Source organism: Micromys minutus (genome assembly GCF_963924665.1).
Source record: "Micromys minutus genome assembly, chromosome: 15".
Lineage (NCBI taxonomy): Eukaryota > Metazoa > Chordata > Mammalia > Rodentia > Muridae > Micromys > Micromys minutus.
In genome coordinates, this window is record NC_137984.1 from 18,733,022 (window position 1) to 18,751,540 (window position 18,519).

Below are 18,519 nucleotides of genomic sequence, written 5' to 3' on the forward strand. Positions count from 1 at the left end.
TTTGGCATAATCAGAATCTAAATTTCCCATCACAGCAAGCTCCGGATACCCCAACACACCAGAAAAGCAAGGTTCTGATTAAAATCACATCTCATGATGATGATAGTGGACTTTAGGAAGGACATAATTAAAGATGTACAACAGAACACTGATAAATAGTTAGAATCCCTTAAAGACAAAACATAAAAATTCTTTAAAGGATTACAGGAAGACACAACCAAACAGGTGAAGGAATTGAACAAAACCATCCAGGATCTAAAAATTAAAATGGAAACAATCACAAAGGGAGACAACACTGGAGATAGAAAACCTAGAAAAGAGGTCAGTCATAAATGTAAACACCAACAGAACACAAGAGATAAAAGAGAGCCTCTCAGGTGCAGAAGATACCATAGAAAATATTGACAAAACAAACAAAATGCAAAATGTGAAAAGCTCCTAACCCAAAGCATCCAGGAAATCCAGGACACAATGAGAAGATCAAACCTAAGGATAATAGGTATAGAAGAGAGTGAAGATTTCCAACTTAAAGGGCCAGTAAATATCTTCAAAATTATAGAGGAAAACTTTCCTAACCTAAGAAAAGTGATGCCCATAAATAAACAAAAAGCCTACAGAATTCCAAGCAGATTGAACCAAAAAAGAAATTTCTGCCACATAATAGTCAAAACACCAAATGCACAAAACAATATTAAAAGCAGTAAAGGAAAGAGGTCAAGTAACATAAAGGTAGACCTATTGGAATCACAACAGAAATCAAGTAGAAACAAAAAACTATACAAAGAAACAACAAAACCAGGAGCTTGTTCTTTGAGAAAATCAACAAGATAAATAAACCCTTAGCTAGACATATCTGAGGGCACAGAGACAGTATTCAAATTAACATAAGAGATTAAAATGTAGACATAACAGAAACTGAGAAAATTCAAAAAATCAGATCCTACTAAAAAAGCCTACTCTACAAAACTGGAAAATTTGGATGAAATGGTCAATTTTCAAGACAGATACAAGGTTATATAAGGATCAGATAAACCATCTAAACAGTCCCATAACACCTAAAGAAATAGGAGAAATTATTAAAAGACCCCCTCCCACCCAGTTCAGGACCAGATGAGTTTTTTAGTACAGAATTCTATCAGATCTTCAAAGAAGACCTAATACTAACATTCTTCAAATCATTCCAAAAATAGAAACAGAAGGAACATTACCTAGTTCATTCTTTGAAGCCACAATTACCTTTATACCTAAACCACACAAAGACACAAGAGAACTTCAGACTAATTTCTTTTATGCATATCAATGCAAAAATAGTCAATAAAATTCTCAAACTAAATCAAAGAACACATCAAAATGATCATTAAACATGATCAATAGGCTTCATTCCAGGGATGCAGGGATGGTTTAACATACAGAAATACCTCAGCTTAATTAATCACATAAACAAGCTCAAAGAAATAACCACATAATCTCATTAGATGCTGAAAAATTATTTGAAAAAATCCAACAGCCCTTTATGTTAAAAGCGTTGGAAAGATCAGAAATTCAAGGCCTATACCTAAACATAGTAAAAGCAACTTACAGCAAACCAGTAGCCAAATTCAAACTAAATGGAGAGAAACTTGAAGAAATACCCCTCAAATCAGGGACTAGACAAGGCTGCCACTCTTGTTATTTATTCAATATAGTACCTAATGTTCTAGCTAGAGCAATTAGACAAAAGGGGGTCAAAGAGTTACAAATTGGAGAGGAAGATGTCAACATACCACCTTTTGCAAGTGACATGATAATATACTTAAATGACTCAAAAAATTCCACCAGAGAACTATAGCTGATGAACAACTTCAGCAAAGTGGCTGAATATAAAATTAACCTTGAGCAAATCATTAGCCTTCCTCTACTCAAAGGATAAAAGGGTTGAGAAAGAAATTTCCAAAACAATACCCCTCACAGTTGTCATGAATAATATAAAACATCTTGGTGTGACTCTAAAGACAAGAATTTCAAGTCTTAAGAAAGAAAGATGACCTCAGAAGATGGAAACTTTTCTTATGCTCATGGATTGGCAGGATTAATACAGTAAACACGGCTATCTTGCTACAGATTCAATACAATTCCCTCCAAAATTCCAACTCAGTTCTTCATAGAAAAAGCAATTTCCAAATTGGTTTGGAATAACAAAATATCCAGGATAGTGTAAACTATTCTTAACAATAAAATAACATCTGGGAGAATCACTGTCCCTGATCTCAAGCTGTACTACAGAGCAATTGTGATTAAAAACTACAGAGATAGACAGGTAGATCAGTGAAATAGAATCCAGAACAATCCAGAAATGACCCCACATACATATGGTCACTGGATCTTTGGTAAAAAGCTAAAACTATCCAGCAAGGGTAGGGAAAGACAGCATATTTAACAAATGGTGCTGGTTAAACTAACAGCATGTGAAAATGCAAATTGATATATTCTCTCTGTACAAAGCTCAAATTCAAGTGCATCTAGGACGACCACATAAAATCAGATACACTAAATCTAATAGAGAAACTGGGGAAAAACCTTGAATACATGTTCACGGGAAAAATTCCTTTTTTTTTTCTTACAACTTTATTTTTAAAAAAAACAGATACATGTACAGATTATTAAAAGCATTTTAGCATAAAACTATATGGATATATTTTGTGAGTACTTGATTTTTCTAAAGGTTTGATAGTATGTATTGAAATGTTACTGATAGTATGTATTGAAATGTTACTATTTACAATGATCATAAAGTATATGTAAAACAAAACAACATGGAAATAGCCAAAGTTTTCTTGGTGTGTAAAGATTAAACAATGATTTTTAAATACCAAAAATTGCCACAAGGCTATCTTCTTAGCTCTTGAGTTATTAATGATTTAAGGTCTAGGTGTACCCCACTCTGAGTGGGTGCTATACATTTATTTATTTCTAAGAAGGACTGAGGCTTCCACTTTTTGGCCCTTTTTTTTCTTTCTTTCTTTTTTAGCTTCATGTGGTCTGTGGGTTGTTTCTTGGGTATTCAGAGCTTTCTGGGGCTAGTATGGAAAATTTCCTAAACAGAACACCAATGACTTATTACTCTTAAGATCAAAAATTGGCAAGTGGAACCTCTTAAAATTGTAAAGCTTCTATAAGGCAAAGGGCAAATGTCAACCATCAGATTGGGAAAAGATCTTTATCAATCTCACATCTGATAGAGGGCTAATATCTAATATACACAAAGTACTCAAGATGTTAGACTCCAGGGAACCAAATAACCCTATCAAAAACTAGGGAACAGAGCTAAACAAATTCTTAGCTGAGGAAATTCAAATGGCCTAGAAGCAGCCAAAGAAATGTTCAACATCCTTAGTCATCACAGAAATGCAAATAAAGACCCTGAGACCCTGAGATTCGATCTCACATCTGTCAAAAATCACTAAGATAAAAACAAAAACAAAAACAAAAAAAACAAAAACAAAAAAAGCTCAGGTGACTGTAGATGCTGATGAGCATGCAGAGAAAGAGGAAGACTCCCCCATTCCTGATGGGAATGCAAGCTGGTACAACCACTCCCTAAATTGGTTTGGCAGTTCCTCAGAAAATTGGACATAGTACTACTGAGGACCCAACTATACAACCTCTGGGCGTATACCAAAAGGATTCTCTGACATGTAACAAGGACACATGTTCCATTATATTCATAGCAGCCTTATTTATAATAGCCAGAAACTGGATGGACACAGTCCAGGCGTCCCTAAATACAAGAGTGGATACAGAAAATGTGGTACATTTAAATAATGGGATACTATTCATCTATTAAAAACAAAGACCTAATGAAATTCTTAGACAAATATATGGATCTAAGAAATATCCTGAGTGAGGTAACTCAGTCACAAAAGAAAAAAGATGGTGTATGCTCAGTGATATGTGGATTTTAGGCAAAGAGCTTGCAACACCCACAATACAACTCTCAGACTACATGAAGCTCAAGAGAAAGGAAGAACAAAGAGTGGATACTTCAGTCCTACTTAGAAGGGAGAACAAAATAAGGGAAGTAGAAGGTGGGTAGAACTTGTGAATAAGAGAGGAGGGAGGGGGGTGGGGAGGGGGGAAGGGGCCGAACCAGGTATGGGAGGAGGTGGAATAGGTTCAGGAAATTGAGCAGAAGTGTGCAGCAATGGGGGATGGGGAACTGGGGGTAGCAACCAGGATGTCCCAGATTCCAGCATATCATGAGTCTCCCCATGAAGATGACACTAGCTGAAATAACCCACAAAGGTGAGGGAGAACCTGTTGCGACTATATCTAGAGGTAAACTATATCCCCCTCTTGAGGGATGAGGCCACCTACCCAGCTCCAAAATTTTAACATAGAATTCCTCCTGTCTAATGAAAATACAGGGACAATGAGTGGAACATTGACTTAAGGAAAGGCTGTTGAGAGACTGTTCCACCTTGGGATCCATCCATCAAGCAGACACCAAACCCAGACGCTATTCCTTATGTCAACAAGTACTTGCTGACGGCAGCCGGATACAGCTGTCTGGCAGATCCTGACCAGTGCAGATCTGTATGCTGAAGCTAGCCATTGAACTGATCACAGGGATTCCAGTGAGTTAGGGGAAGGACTGAAAGGACTAAAGGGGTTTTATCTGGCATCAATGAGAGGGGATGCCCTTGGTCCTGTGAATGCCTGATGCTGTGGTGTAGAGGAATGCAAGGGCAGTGTAGGAGGGTCACCTTCACAGAAGCAGGGTAAGGGGCAAGGGAATAGGGTGTTTGCAGTGGGGGAAACCAGGAAAGGAGATAACATTTTAAGTGTAAATTAAAGTATCCAATTAAAACAAAGCCAAAAAAATCTAAGCTTATAATTTGGCCTTTTATTTATCAGCACAACGGGCTGTGGTGGTACAAGCTCTTATTCACAGCACATGAAAGGCAGAGCTAGGTGGGTCTCTGTGAGCTGCTCAAATGAAATCATTCTAATTTTTTAATGAAGGCAATTCTGTAAACTTTCCTCTTAGTGTTGCTCTCTCTATATCCCTGAAGTTGGTGTATGTTGTGCATTCATTTTCATTGAATTCTAGGAAATCTTTAACTAATTTCATATTTCTGCCTTGGCCTAATCATTCAGTTGAGAGTTTTTCAGTTTCCATGAGTTTGTAGACTGTTCTTTCTGTTGTTGCTGAAATTCAGCTTTAATCCATGATGGTGTGATAGGAAACAGGGTTGTTTCCATTTTCTCCTGTCTGTTTAGACTTGATTTGTGAACAAGTTTGTGGTCAGTTTTGGAAAAAGTTACTTGAGAGGCTGAAAAGATATTTTTTATGTGTTTGGATGAAATGTTCTGTACATATTTGGTAGGTCCATTTGAGTCATAACACCAGTTAGCATCATTTCTTTTGTTTAGCTTTTTGTCTGGATAATTTGTTCATTGGTAAGAGTGGAATATTCAAGTTTTTGACTCTTGTATGATTTAAGCTTTACTATTTTGTTTTAAACAAATGTGGGAGGCCCTTGACTGGGGAAATATATATTCAAAATTAAGATGCCATATTGGATACTTTTTCCGTTGATGAGTATGAAATGTCCTTCCTCATCTGTTGTGATTAACATTGCTGAGAAAACTATTTTGCTAATTATATTAGAATATAGAATAATATACTAGCTTGCTTCATGGGTCCACTTGCTTGGAAAAATCTTTCCAACACATCTCTCTGAAGTCATCAATGTTTAGAATTGAGGTGTATTTCTTATAATGCAGCAAAAGGGTGGATCCTGTTTGTGCATCTACTTGGTTAGCCTGTGTATTTTTAGTTGGTAAATTGAGTTCATTGATATTAAGAGATATTAATGACCAAGGATAGATAATTACTGTTATTTTGTTTTTGTTGTTGCTGTTGGTGGTGGTGGTGTGTGTATGTTTTTCCCTTTCACTTTGCTTGTGTGTTATCATTTCTTCTGTTTTCACAGATGTAGCTAACCTTTTTTGGTTAGAGTGTTTCTTTTAGTATCTTATGTAGGGCTGGGGTTTTTGATAGATATTGTTTAAATTTGGTTTTGTCATGGAGTATCTTGTTTTCTCAATCTATGGTGATTGTACCTTTTGCTGAGTATAGTAGTCACAGATGTATTCTGTGCTGTCATCTGTGGCCTCTTAGAGTTTGTATCACATCTGTTCAGGCTTTTCTGGGTTTGAGAATCCCTATTGAGAAATTGGGTGTAATTCTAATAGGTTTGCTTTTAAATGTACATGGCCTTGTCCCTGTGGAACTGTGAAAGGCAACTTGGTTCCTGTTTGAGCTAAGTCTAGAAAATTCTGGTGACCCTGAAAGGATGATAGTTGTTTTGCCTGATTCCCAGGCACCAGGCCCCTGTCACTAGCCACAGCCCTCCATATATTTGTGGCTATCAGGTTAGAACAATGCCCCAAGCCTCTCCACAGGTAGAGGATATGACCACAGGTCACGTAGGCTCAACACAGATCTCTATTTTGATGAGGTACCTAAAGACCTGGAGACTTAGCCTATAAACTTTGTTCCCCCCAAACATTGATCCCTGCAAAAGATATTTAATCTCAGGCCCACCCTGAGAAGTGGGGTATGGTTTTACTCATCCACCTTTTATCATGACAATAAATGCCTCAAAACTGTGCACTGTCTCCTTTCACTGAGATCTGCTGTGGATAGTCATGGAGAAGGCCTTTGCCTACAGAGCTGCCATCTTGTAGAAGGCCTATCTACACTTCCAGCCAAGGCTGCCACCAATCCAGCCAAGACCGCCACCAAGCCAAACCAAGCCCACCACTGTCAAGCTAAAGACACCCCACCATCCCATTCCACTGGTCGGACCAGCTGGAGCTCAAATATTTTTCTCTTCTATAGTGGGCTAGATCCAGCCTGCGGGCCCCCAGTCCATTGTCAGCTTTTCTGTGGCAACCATTAACACTTGGGTGTCTGAGAGCCTAAGAACCAGACATACTCAGCCTCCATCCAGGCCAGAGGATCCATGAGCCAGCTTTGGCTGTTCCTGTCTGCCTAACTAGGATTTCCATTTCCAGGATTCCCACAGTTTGTGGGATCTGCCCACCGCTTTTTATTGCTTCTATTTCCATTTTCAGATCTTGAACAGTTTTATTCATTTTCTTTGCCTGTTTTTTCTTGGCTTTCATTAAGAGATTTATTCATTTCCTCCTGTTGTTTGTGTTTTCAAAAATTTATTTTAGGAATCTATTAATTTCATCTTTCAGGACTGTTGATAAATCAATAAGAAAATATGTTGTCATCTGCTACTTCTTCCTGCTGATATTGCGACAACATTATTAGGGTCTCAAAGCTGGATTGTTGGCCATGTCCAGGAAGAGTAGGCTGTTGCCCAAGCCCTTCAGGACCATCTGGGGGCAATGAAGTGAAGATCCAGTTGAAGCAGTTTGTGAGTCTGGACTGAAGCACCTGTGGATAGCTGTACTGTCTAATAAGTGGATATTAGCCAAAACAACAACAACATTCCAGAATAATCCAGATAAAATCCACAGAACGCAAGAAGGTTAACAAACAGAAGGGCCCACGTCGGGATGCCTCAGTCCCATTTGGGAGGGAGAAGAAAGCAATCACCAATCACTGGGGGTAGAGGGAGGGACCTGGGTGGAAAAGAGGACTGGGAGGAGAAAAGGGGAACATGATCAAACATGGGGGGAGGGGGAGAAGGGAAGCCTTGAGGGCCAGCAGAAAGAATGGAAACAGGCAACCTTGGGAGGTAGGAAGTATGGGGGGAATTCTAGAATGTACCAGAGACCTGGGAGATAAGAGACTCTCGGGACTCAAAGGGAGGGATCAGATGAAATGCCCAACAGTGGGGAGAGGGAACTTGCAGATTCCACCTCCAGTAGAAAGACAGGGCATTAAGTGGAGGGATGGAGTTGCCATCCTACAGTCAAAAACTCTGACCCAGAATTATTCCTGTCTAAAAGAACTGCAGGGACAAAATGGAGAAGAGACTGAGGGAAAGAGATCCAGTGACTGGTCCAAAGTGGGATCCATCTCAAGTGGAGGCTCCAAGGCCTAACACTATTACTGATTTATGGTGTACTTAAGAAGCCTAGTATGGCTGTCCTCTGAGAGGCCTAACAAGATCCTGAAACAATCAGATGCAGATACTTATATTCAATAAACAGAAGCTGTGGACCCCTGTGGTTGAATTAGGGAACAGCTGAAAGAAGACCTACAGTCTCAACTATCCTGGACCCCCGAGATCTCTCAGACACTGAGCCACCAACCAGGGAGCGTACACCGGCTGATATGAGGCCCCCAACACATACACACTGGTCTGGCCTCAGTGAGAGAAGATACACCTGACCCTCAAGAGATTTGAGGCCCCGGGGAATGGGAAGTCCTGGTGGAGGGGCATGATTTCTTCTTGGAAACTGGGGGTTGGGGTGAAGAATGGGGTGAAGAACTGTTTGAGGGAAGACCCAGAGGGGAGATAAGGTCTGGACTGTAAAAAAATTAATTAATGATAATTTAAAAAAAAGATGTACCATATGACGATGCACTGAGAGTTTGGAATTTATATAATTTAGAAATATTTCTCAGTTTTTAAATTTATGTGTGGTATTGAAAGGCATTTCTGTGTTACCATTTGGATCTCAGGAAGAGTGATAGTAAGCAACAACACTTTTTTATACCCAGAAACAGTTGTGTCATTACTATGTCATTTTTCTTCGTGGGTACAAGGAGGTTTTATGAATAATCACTAAAAGAATACTCAGTGCTTTGTTAAAGTCTAGACAAGTTGTTATTATGCAAATATTCTTTTGTCTATTCTGTCCAAAACACATGATCCGGCCTTATGTGGTTCAGGCTTTTCTAAATGTAGATTAACAACTTAGTTTTGTGGCCTTCTTAATAAATAGGCAAAAATTAATTATTGTTGTATGTTCAAATAATTTTTGAGATACCAATGTACAAATTATTTCTATGATTAACACCTGACTCTTTGCTCCTTCTGGAACTGGAATCATTATTCTATAGTTCAGGGATAAGTCCTTTTGCACCCAGTCAAATTAAAGATATATTTTTAAATAATTTGCTGGCTCACAATCCTGGTAAGACTGTTGGTCTTTACTATTGCCTGTCTAGACTTTTGCATCTGGGGGTTAGTTAGTTACAACCAGATTGGATGTTAATACTGTTCTAGTTTGCATTGAAGCATATTAACCCAAATTTATACAGCAAGTTTTATTTAGGTAGATGAGCACAAAATATTCTGTAGAGTTTTTTCATGTACAAAATTGATTAAGAATGTTAGCTTCAAAAATAATGGCTGCATGTACATAATTTCTGAGCCATAAAATATTTTTAAATGATATAACTACAACCCCTTGTGACAGACTATGAATAAGTTGTGTGGTAGACAGAAATGCACAGAATGCTAGGTAGACATGATAATTTTGAGAGACACTCAAAGAAGTAACATCTGTTTACATGTTCTCAGCCTTTCCATTTTACAAAATATTTCCCTTGCATTATATTAATATAATTTTTAGAGTTACTTATCTCTCAGCACTATGGGATCATATCAGATAGAGTTTGTATACTTTGAAAAATGAAGTATGTCTTGTTTTTCAATTTCTGTCCACTCTTTATCATGAGACCTAGTGGGGATCTCAGCATTGATGGTGCTTCATGAATGAGTAGATATGAAGAGCCAAGCTTCTCCAGGCTGTCCTGGGTGGAGCTGTGCTATCCTCTGGAGTATGCTACATAGAGATCAATCTTCTAATGTGTTTTCCTCTACTACAAAACATACTATCTCAGAACTATCAATTTGAGGGTTAGCATTCGAGAATGAATATCTGAGGCAAGTCTTCTGAAAAATCAGATAGTAGAGACAGTTTGTGTTGGCTCAACCTGAGGTCCAGGGAGCCAGAAAGTTACCTCTCACAGGGCATAGAGGTGGGCATCAACCCGATTCCACTATTTATTTCAGAATTTCCAGTCAGGTTGATCAGTATGCCTCACTTTATTATGTCATTGTTTCTTGTTTAAAGGAAGGGATACCTTGGTCTTAGGATTTAAACCTTTAAGAAAGGTTTTGAAGGTGTAGGATGAATTCTATATATAGTTCTCATTGTAGCTATATTTGAGTATGAAATGTTGTTTTTCTATTCTTTGTTTCTCTGAAAATGGCATGAAGTATTTTATCTTTCAAGAGGAAAGAATCATAATTGGGACAGTAACACACAAAGTCCTGACCCTTGTAGGAACAGGATATAAAACATGGATTTCATTTTAGGTAGAGGGAAGGTAGACATTCAGGATTAGAGAGCAGACACCAGCTGAGCAACTGTTTTTCTATGTAACTTAAAATACAATTTTGGACAGGAATGCTAATGACTGACTCCCAGTGTTAATGCCAAGGTAAGCATGAGATTTTGTATACAGATACTATATATATATATATATGTTCATCTACAGTTTTTTAAAAAGTTTTGAGAAGTGGTATAATTAGCCTCATTTTATGGGTAAGAAAATGGAGTATAGAAGAGTTAGGTTTTTTAATTCAACTATATGTCTCTGGTAAGTTGTGGTCTGATGGTAGCCTATGATAGTGGAGCTCTGAAATATATGAGCTATTAAGTACTCTGTTATACTAACAACATAGGATAGAGTATGTTTAGCAACGAACAGTCCTTATTATTTGTGTTTAAACTCACTAGGCCAAGAGCTTCTTCGAGGCAGTAATTAATAAGTAATTAGAGAATATGATCAAATGTCACATTTACTTGGGTATTTAAACTATATATATAAAAATACACATAAAAAGCAATCGCTTCATTCCCTGCTAATATTTATTGCCATACACTTATTTGAAGCAGCACTTGTTGGTAGAGTGCAAATTTTTGGGAACTCAGAGAATTTCATTTTGCCACCAGATGGCAGCAATGTAGGATTTTGAAAGTATGAACTGCAGATTTCCTCAAAGACTAGATACTTAAATTTCATCAGTTCAACTTGTCCTTTATGGAAATACAGTTTCATATTTCTTGGAAGAAACGTGAACTTCTTGTTGAAATCCAGAAAATAAGCTTGACCTCTGAATTATTTGGATTAATTACCTGGATTAGTCTTAATAATTAGTTGTAGTTTAATATATTTCTAGATATGTTTATACAACTAGAAGATATTTTTAAAAGAGTCTACCATGTTATAGTATGAAATCAATGTTTCAAGTAGAAATCTTTCTTTTATCTTGCTATAAGACAGATGAATGCCAGACTGACTTCATTGCATTCACAGTGGTATTGTTCTAGACAAGTGATTCTCAACCTGAGAGTTGTGACTCCTTTGGAGTCAGATATTTACATTATGATTCATAGTAGTAGCAAAACTGTAGTTATAAAGTAGCATGAAATAATTTTAAGTTGGGGTTGCCACAAAATGAGGAACTCTATTAAAATGTCAATATTGGAAAGGCTGAGTACCACTGTACTAAACTATGAACTTTGTGTACACAGCCACACACCATTATATTTTTTAAAGGTCATTTAAATTTTTATTTTCATAAATATATGTATTTTCAAACAACATAACTCCAAATTTGTGATGCATTTGAAACCCATGTGATTGTGTCTGCAATAACACCAATCTGTACAAATGCTATTAACATAATTCAGCTATGTTACATTGGGACCCTTGGCTCTGGGTGAAGTGCTAACTCAATAGTTCAGACATCTTCCACTTCAGGGTTCTTTATGCTGCAGAAGCAGATTTCTTCATGGCATGAAACAAATGCTAAACAAAATGAATGCCACAGGGATATGAGTTGGTGGATCATGCAGCTGTTTCAATATCCAGGCTCAGAATATTCTTAGCACAACATGTAACAGGAAGCTGACTATGAACTTACTGTTACTGTTGTTTTATACTTCAAAATTATGTCATTTATAAAATAAATGCAAAGGAGCATAAGCAAACAAGAAATTTGGCCATTAATATCTGGGGTTAGTTAATCTTTAGCGCAAGAGACTAAAGAGAAATTGTCTTCCTGTTGGTGTTTTTTTTCTATTTTTTTCATTTTCATTTGTTTTTTTTTTCTTACCACTTTATTTAAAAAAGAGGGATACATATACAGATTTTTAAAGGCATTTTGGCATAACATTATATGAATATTTTTGTCAGTACTTAATTTTTTTAGAGGTGTGTTAGCATGCATTGAAATCCCACTAGTTACCATAAGCATGAAGTACATGTAGGACAGAATGTAACATGGAAACAGATTTATTGTTGAGTATAGATTAAGCATAATGATCTGTGAATACCAAAAATTGCCACAAGGCTATTATTTTAGCTCTTGGATTACTAATGATTTGAGGTCCAGGTGTACCACACTCTGAGAGGGTGCTATACATTTATTTTTTTCCTAAGAAGGACTGAGGCTTTCAATTTTTTTTTTTTTTTTTTTTTTTTGGCCTTTGTTTTTCTTGAGTTTCATATGGCCTGTGAGTTGTTTCTGGGGTGTTCAGAGCTTTCTGGAGTTAGTATCCAATTACCAGTGACTGCATATTATATCTGTTCTTTTGTGACTGGATTATCTCACTCAGGATGCTATTCTCTAGATGCATCCATTTTCTTAAGAATTTCATAAAGTCATTGTTTCTGATAGCTGAGTAGTACTCCATTGTGTAAATATACCACAATTTTTGTATCCATTCATCTACTGAAGGACATCTGGGTTCTTTCCAGAGTCTGGCTATTATAAATAGGGCTGCTATGAACATTGTGGTGCATGTATGTGTCTTTATTGTATGTTGGAGCTTCTCTGCGGTATATGCCCAGAAATGGAATAACTGGGTCTAATTTTCTGAGGAACCGCCAGACTGATTTTTCATTTTCATTTTACTGTTTTAGTTGTGTGTATTTGTGTGTTTCTGAATGGGGCTAAGTGCATTTGAGTGTGCAGGGAATACAGAAAAGTATATCAGATTACTTAGAGCTGGAATTACAGTGCATTATGTATTACATGATATGGGTCCTGTGACTGGAGCTTGTGTCCTCCTCAAGTTTAGTTCATCCTCTTAACTCCTGAGCCCACTATCCAGCCTCAATTACTAAGCATCTTTATATTGTTCTAAGTTAGTTTGCATTAGTGTTTAGTATATAATATGTTTCAACACTATATCCAAATTTGTTAATGATAATAGCTTATAATAGGAATGGCAGCAACAATATCACCTCAAATAAGCTCTGAATAGTTAGCCAAATATTTTCCCTAAAGACTGACTCATTTTACAGCTAAAAGTTTATAGGCCGATTGACATACAAATGAAGAAAGATATTAAGAAGCATTTCAGGAAGCATTCCTCTACTGTTACAGCTGGCTTTTTGTGTGGAACTATTACTGTAGTCAATTATGAAATTCCAGGTTAATGTTAGACAGCATCTTTCTAGTACTAAACCTGATAGGACAGTCTAAAACATATATGGTTTGTAATAATTGTCTCAAGGGGTCACTTGAGATAGCCACTAGCACTTCATATTACGGCTGCCATAGGTTTTCAGACCTTCCTATGCCCATTTTTATTCCACTAAACTGATAATGGGCTAGGTGAACTGACTGATGACTTTGGAAATGTGTTCTGACAAATTAAATAATAAAACTAGCACATTAAGAACAAAAAACAAAATGATCAAAACCAAACCAAAATACAAAGACTTCATAGTGCACAATTCTACAAAGGATCAGCTTTGTACAAACTCTTAGGAGACTGGCTCCTGAAAAATCTGTCTACTGAGAGTTAGTGTTTCTTTCAGTGCCATCATTACTGAGCATCTTGTATCAAACCCAAAACTCAACATGTTTCTCACCACTGAAGGACTCATTACTGTTCCTTTCTCTTGTTCTTTGAGTTCTCTAACTTCATGCTCTGTGTGTCAATCTTTTGTCAGCCATGCAGGGCAATCTAAAAATATCTGTCTGTAGCACTTATTTTTTCAAATGAATAGAACTTTCTTTCCCCAGGGTAGCCTTAATTATTCTGTCAGGATGCATGGGTAGAGTTAGCGACATTACAATAGAAATAAGAGAGAGAAAAAATACTGACAACTTGAGGCAATGTTCCTGGCTAAGATCAGAACAGAAACCTATGGTAGACAGGGAATAGGGAATTAAGTTTTTAACTTGCCATCTACATGAATGTGTGCAGATATGTTTCTACAGGCGATTCAGTAATATATATATATCTTTGCTTGGCTACTTTTCGGAGGCTCTTGGGCTGATGTTCTTCTTTATTTGTTTTTATTATTTTACATGTGTGCGTGTTCTGCTCTCATGTGCCTCTGTGCACATGCCCCCATGTGGGTGCTGTGAACAAGTGCCATGAACTACTGAGCCAAGTTGTCAGCCCCATCTTGGACAGATTTCTATCTCCAACCTATCTGACATCTGTATTTGCTTAGTTATGTCAAGAACGCTAGAAAGGAGTCTAGGACTTGGAGTCAGCTACTGTGTCCTGCTGCTGCTTTCTTTCTGGTGAACCTTTCCTCAGTTGTAAATATGCCGTGACCTGGTTGTCCTAAATTCTTCTCATCCTATGGATTGTCCTTTCTTAGTCAGTTTCCTACAACAGTGATTCCCCAAACTATGAATATGGAAACTATCAGAAGTTTTGAGGAATGACAATTGCAAACATCTTATGTGTAGCCAAGTATATTAGACACAAAACCTGGGGCTGGAGGAGGATGGCACTGTTTAATAAAGTGCTTGTTGAACCAGTGTGAGAAACAGAGTTTGGTCACTTGTACTCACAAAAATAGCTGTGTATGGGGAAAAAGCTGTATATGGTACACCTAGTGCTGCAAGACAGCAACAGTTGGGTCCTCGGGTGGTTCATTGGCCATTCTCGCTAGTCAGTGAACTTCAAGTCCAATAAAGAATTCTCTCAATAAATAAGGTAGAGAGTAATAGAAGAAAACACCCAGTTCAGGCCTTTGACAACATGTACCTCCCCATGCACCTATACATACAAACTTAAGCAAAACTTGCTTTTCTTACCATTTCATAAAAGCTAGACTTAAAATATCACAAAGACTTGGAGTATATCTTGAAATAAATGTCAGTCTCTGGACATAGTGAAGTTAGTGTGATAGATATGAATATAAAGCAGGTATCACGGGGTGGTGAAAAACCAGAACCTGGTATCCTGTACATTGGATGTGACAGGTGAAATACCTCTCACAATACACACACATCTCTGGGAAACTCCAGAGGGAATGGGAAGGGACATTTGTGAAGATGGTGGGCCACTCACTGGGAGTGAAAGAGTTAGAACTGAAGAAGTAGATGAATTTGCCTCCCTTTCTGCCTTGCTTTTTCATTTTCTTTCTAATTTAACCTTCTTTGTCTGTATCTGAAAAATATTCTTTACATAGATTTTAGTTTTATATATTCGTATATTTTTACAATATACTCTTGTTGGTTCTCCTTACTCTAATGGGTTTGTTAATACTTTGTTTAATATCATATTTGCTTCTTTGTTTTGCAATCAGGTATCACTGTACTGGCTGGTTTTGTGTCAACTTGACACAAGCTGGAGTTAATCACAGAGAAAGGAGCCTCAGTTGAGGAAATGCCTCCATGAGATCCAGCTGTAAAGCATTTTCTCAACTAGTGATCAAGGGGAGAGGGCCCAGCCCATGGTGGTGAAAGAACCCCGGAGGGTATCTTCCGTCTGAAGAGACCCGTCCCAAGGAACAGCGAGACCACTCACTTCGGATGCAAGTAGCAAGAGGTTTATTTACACAGGTACCTGTGGGCACACAGTCTCTTGGAGGACTTGCGCGCCGGACAAAGGGGCAGTCCCCTTTTTATAGGGCTTGGGGGGCAGAAGCAAGGTACAGAAGCAGAAGCATAGCAACAGGGTTCTAATTGGTTAATTTAAATGAAACCAGGGTGAACTGGGGACAAGCCTCAAGTTCTTCGGAAAAGGGTGGCCTTGGTCCCTCCTCTGGGACAGGGTGCTGTTTTTCATCCTTGTCTCAGCACGTATGGCAAAATATTGTGTCTTTACCCCGGTCCAGGTGGTCAACTGCAGATATTTTTGTTTTGACAGAGACTGGGCTGTCCTCTGGCTCACTTTTGTTTCGTATTTTTCCATCCCTGCCTGTTCTGGGCCTAGTACAAAATGGAGTTACTGCAGCTAAAGCAGGAGGGGGTCTTTCAGTGGGTGGTGCCATCCCTGGGCTGGTAGACCTGGGTTCTATAAGAAAGCAGGCTGAACAAGCCAGGGGAAACAAGCCAGTAAGTAACATCCCTCCATGGTCTCTGCATCAGATCCTGCTTCCTGATCTGCTTGAGTTCCAGTCCTGACTTCATTTGGTAATAAACAGCATATGTAAATGTAAGCTGAATAAACCCTTTCCTCCCCTACTTGCTTCTTGATCATGATGCTTTGTGCAGAAATAGAAACCCTGACTAAGATAATCACCAAGTGTCTTTGTCTGGGCTAGAACTTGGTATGTAAACCCATCTGGCCTCAAAGTCATAAAATGTGCTTGCTTCTGACTTCTAAGTTCTATTAAAGGTGTGTTCCATGCTCAGCCAACTCTGTTTCTTTTGTAGATTTATGACCTATAATGACTTTTACTCTAAGTTTCTACATCACAATTCTGTCTTTGAACCCAGTTATGCATGGTTTGCTTTACATCTCAACTTCAATGCCCATTGGTCATAACAGTTAACAGTTTCCTTATTCAACACCCGCTGATTCCAATTTATTGAACAAATATAAAATAATTTTTAAAAATTCTGAGAAAACTTAAGCTAGAATGGAGAATTAAATAGGTATATGATCAGGTTACCCATACTTAGTGAGGAACCTTAGTGTAATTGGCACCAGTTTACACATTGGTGCTGGCTCATCTTGCTGGATTGTCCTCCACATTACTGCTCCAATGTCATTTATACTTCAGTCTCAAAGTTCACAGTATGAGAGGAAATTAGGGCTTATTGAGTACTCCAGCAACTGCAAACTTCCTTTTCTATCTCTAGAGAGACAAACCTGTTTGGAATATTCACAGAATTTTTATGGTGAAATATATGGATCTTTAGTTTTGGGATACCTCCTTATGTGTTGTTTGTTCAGGGAGGGCTCAAAGGCTCTTGCCATTCTTCTTGGCAGTGTACCAGAACCAAGTGATAAAACCCTGTTGCCAAAGACACCATACATCTTCTATGTTAGATACAAAGAAATCAAACTGAAGCTGAACTGGAAGCTCCCTCCCTGCTGGCCAGATTTTTTCAATGTCTTATTTATTAACACATAGAACAGGGAAATATGTCCCCCCAAGCTAAATTTATAGAATCTACAAAAGTATGTTTAATAATATACTGTTTTTTTAACTGGGTTTTTAACAGTTTATATTTATATCATATATAAATATAATGCATTATGTTTATAATTATGTAAATTGTTATATAATTATACAAGAATATAATATAATATAATATAAATAAATGCAATATATAAACAAATTATATATACATAGTATAGTTTCATTACTACATGTCAGATTCCATAATGACAATAGATACTTGAGTTCTGTTACACAAGAAAAGTCATGATGTTCTCGCCCAGCCAATAACCCTGCAAACTATAATTCTTACCTGCCAGAAAAGGTGTACCTGCTAGTCCAATAGTGGTATGACTGTTGTTTTAGTAACTAATTGCTTTCTAATTGGATTTGAGATTTAGTTCAGAGAAAAGGATTCATGCCAGGTACTATAAACTAGGTTAGAAACCCTTGACTTACAAGGTCCTAGGTCTTAGGAGTGAATCTATTACTAATGTTGAGCTAGAGCACCACAGCAGTCTTCTAAATATTTATATTTATACCTCTAGACAAATGTTCTCAGTTTTTTTAAAAGTTTATTTTATTTTATATGTATGAATGTTTTGCTTTCAAGTGTATCTGCACCACGTGTATGCCTGACGCCTGTGGAAATGTGGTAGGTTGCATAGGTTTGGCCCCCATGTGTCTCACTCATGTGTCTCAATGCTTGGCCCAAAGGGACTGGCACTATTTGGAGATATAGCTTGGTTGGAGTAGGTGGGGTCATTTTAGAATAAGTGTGTCAGTGCTGGGATGGGCTTCAATGTTTCTTCCCATGTCTAGACATTGCTCAGTGCAGGAGAGAGTTTCCTTCTGGCCACTTTCAGATCAATATGTAGAACTCTCTTGGGACAAGCTTGTCTTCATGCTGCCATGCTTCCTACCATGATGATTATAGACTAATTTGGGTCCTCTTAGAGCAACAAGTGCTCCTAACTGTGGAGCACTTCATCCTCTTCATCCTTCTTTGCCTTTAATATTAATCAGAGAAAAGTCTTCTTTTGCAATGGTGTTGCAGTAGATGTGGATACAGAGCTGTTCAAGGTACTGAGAATAAGTGCTGGTACAGTGAGAGCTCAACCCTAAAGAACATTCACTCTACCCTCTCTAATGCCCAGGAAACAATGTGG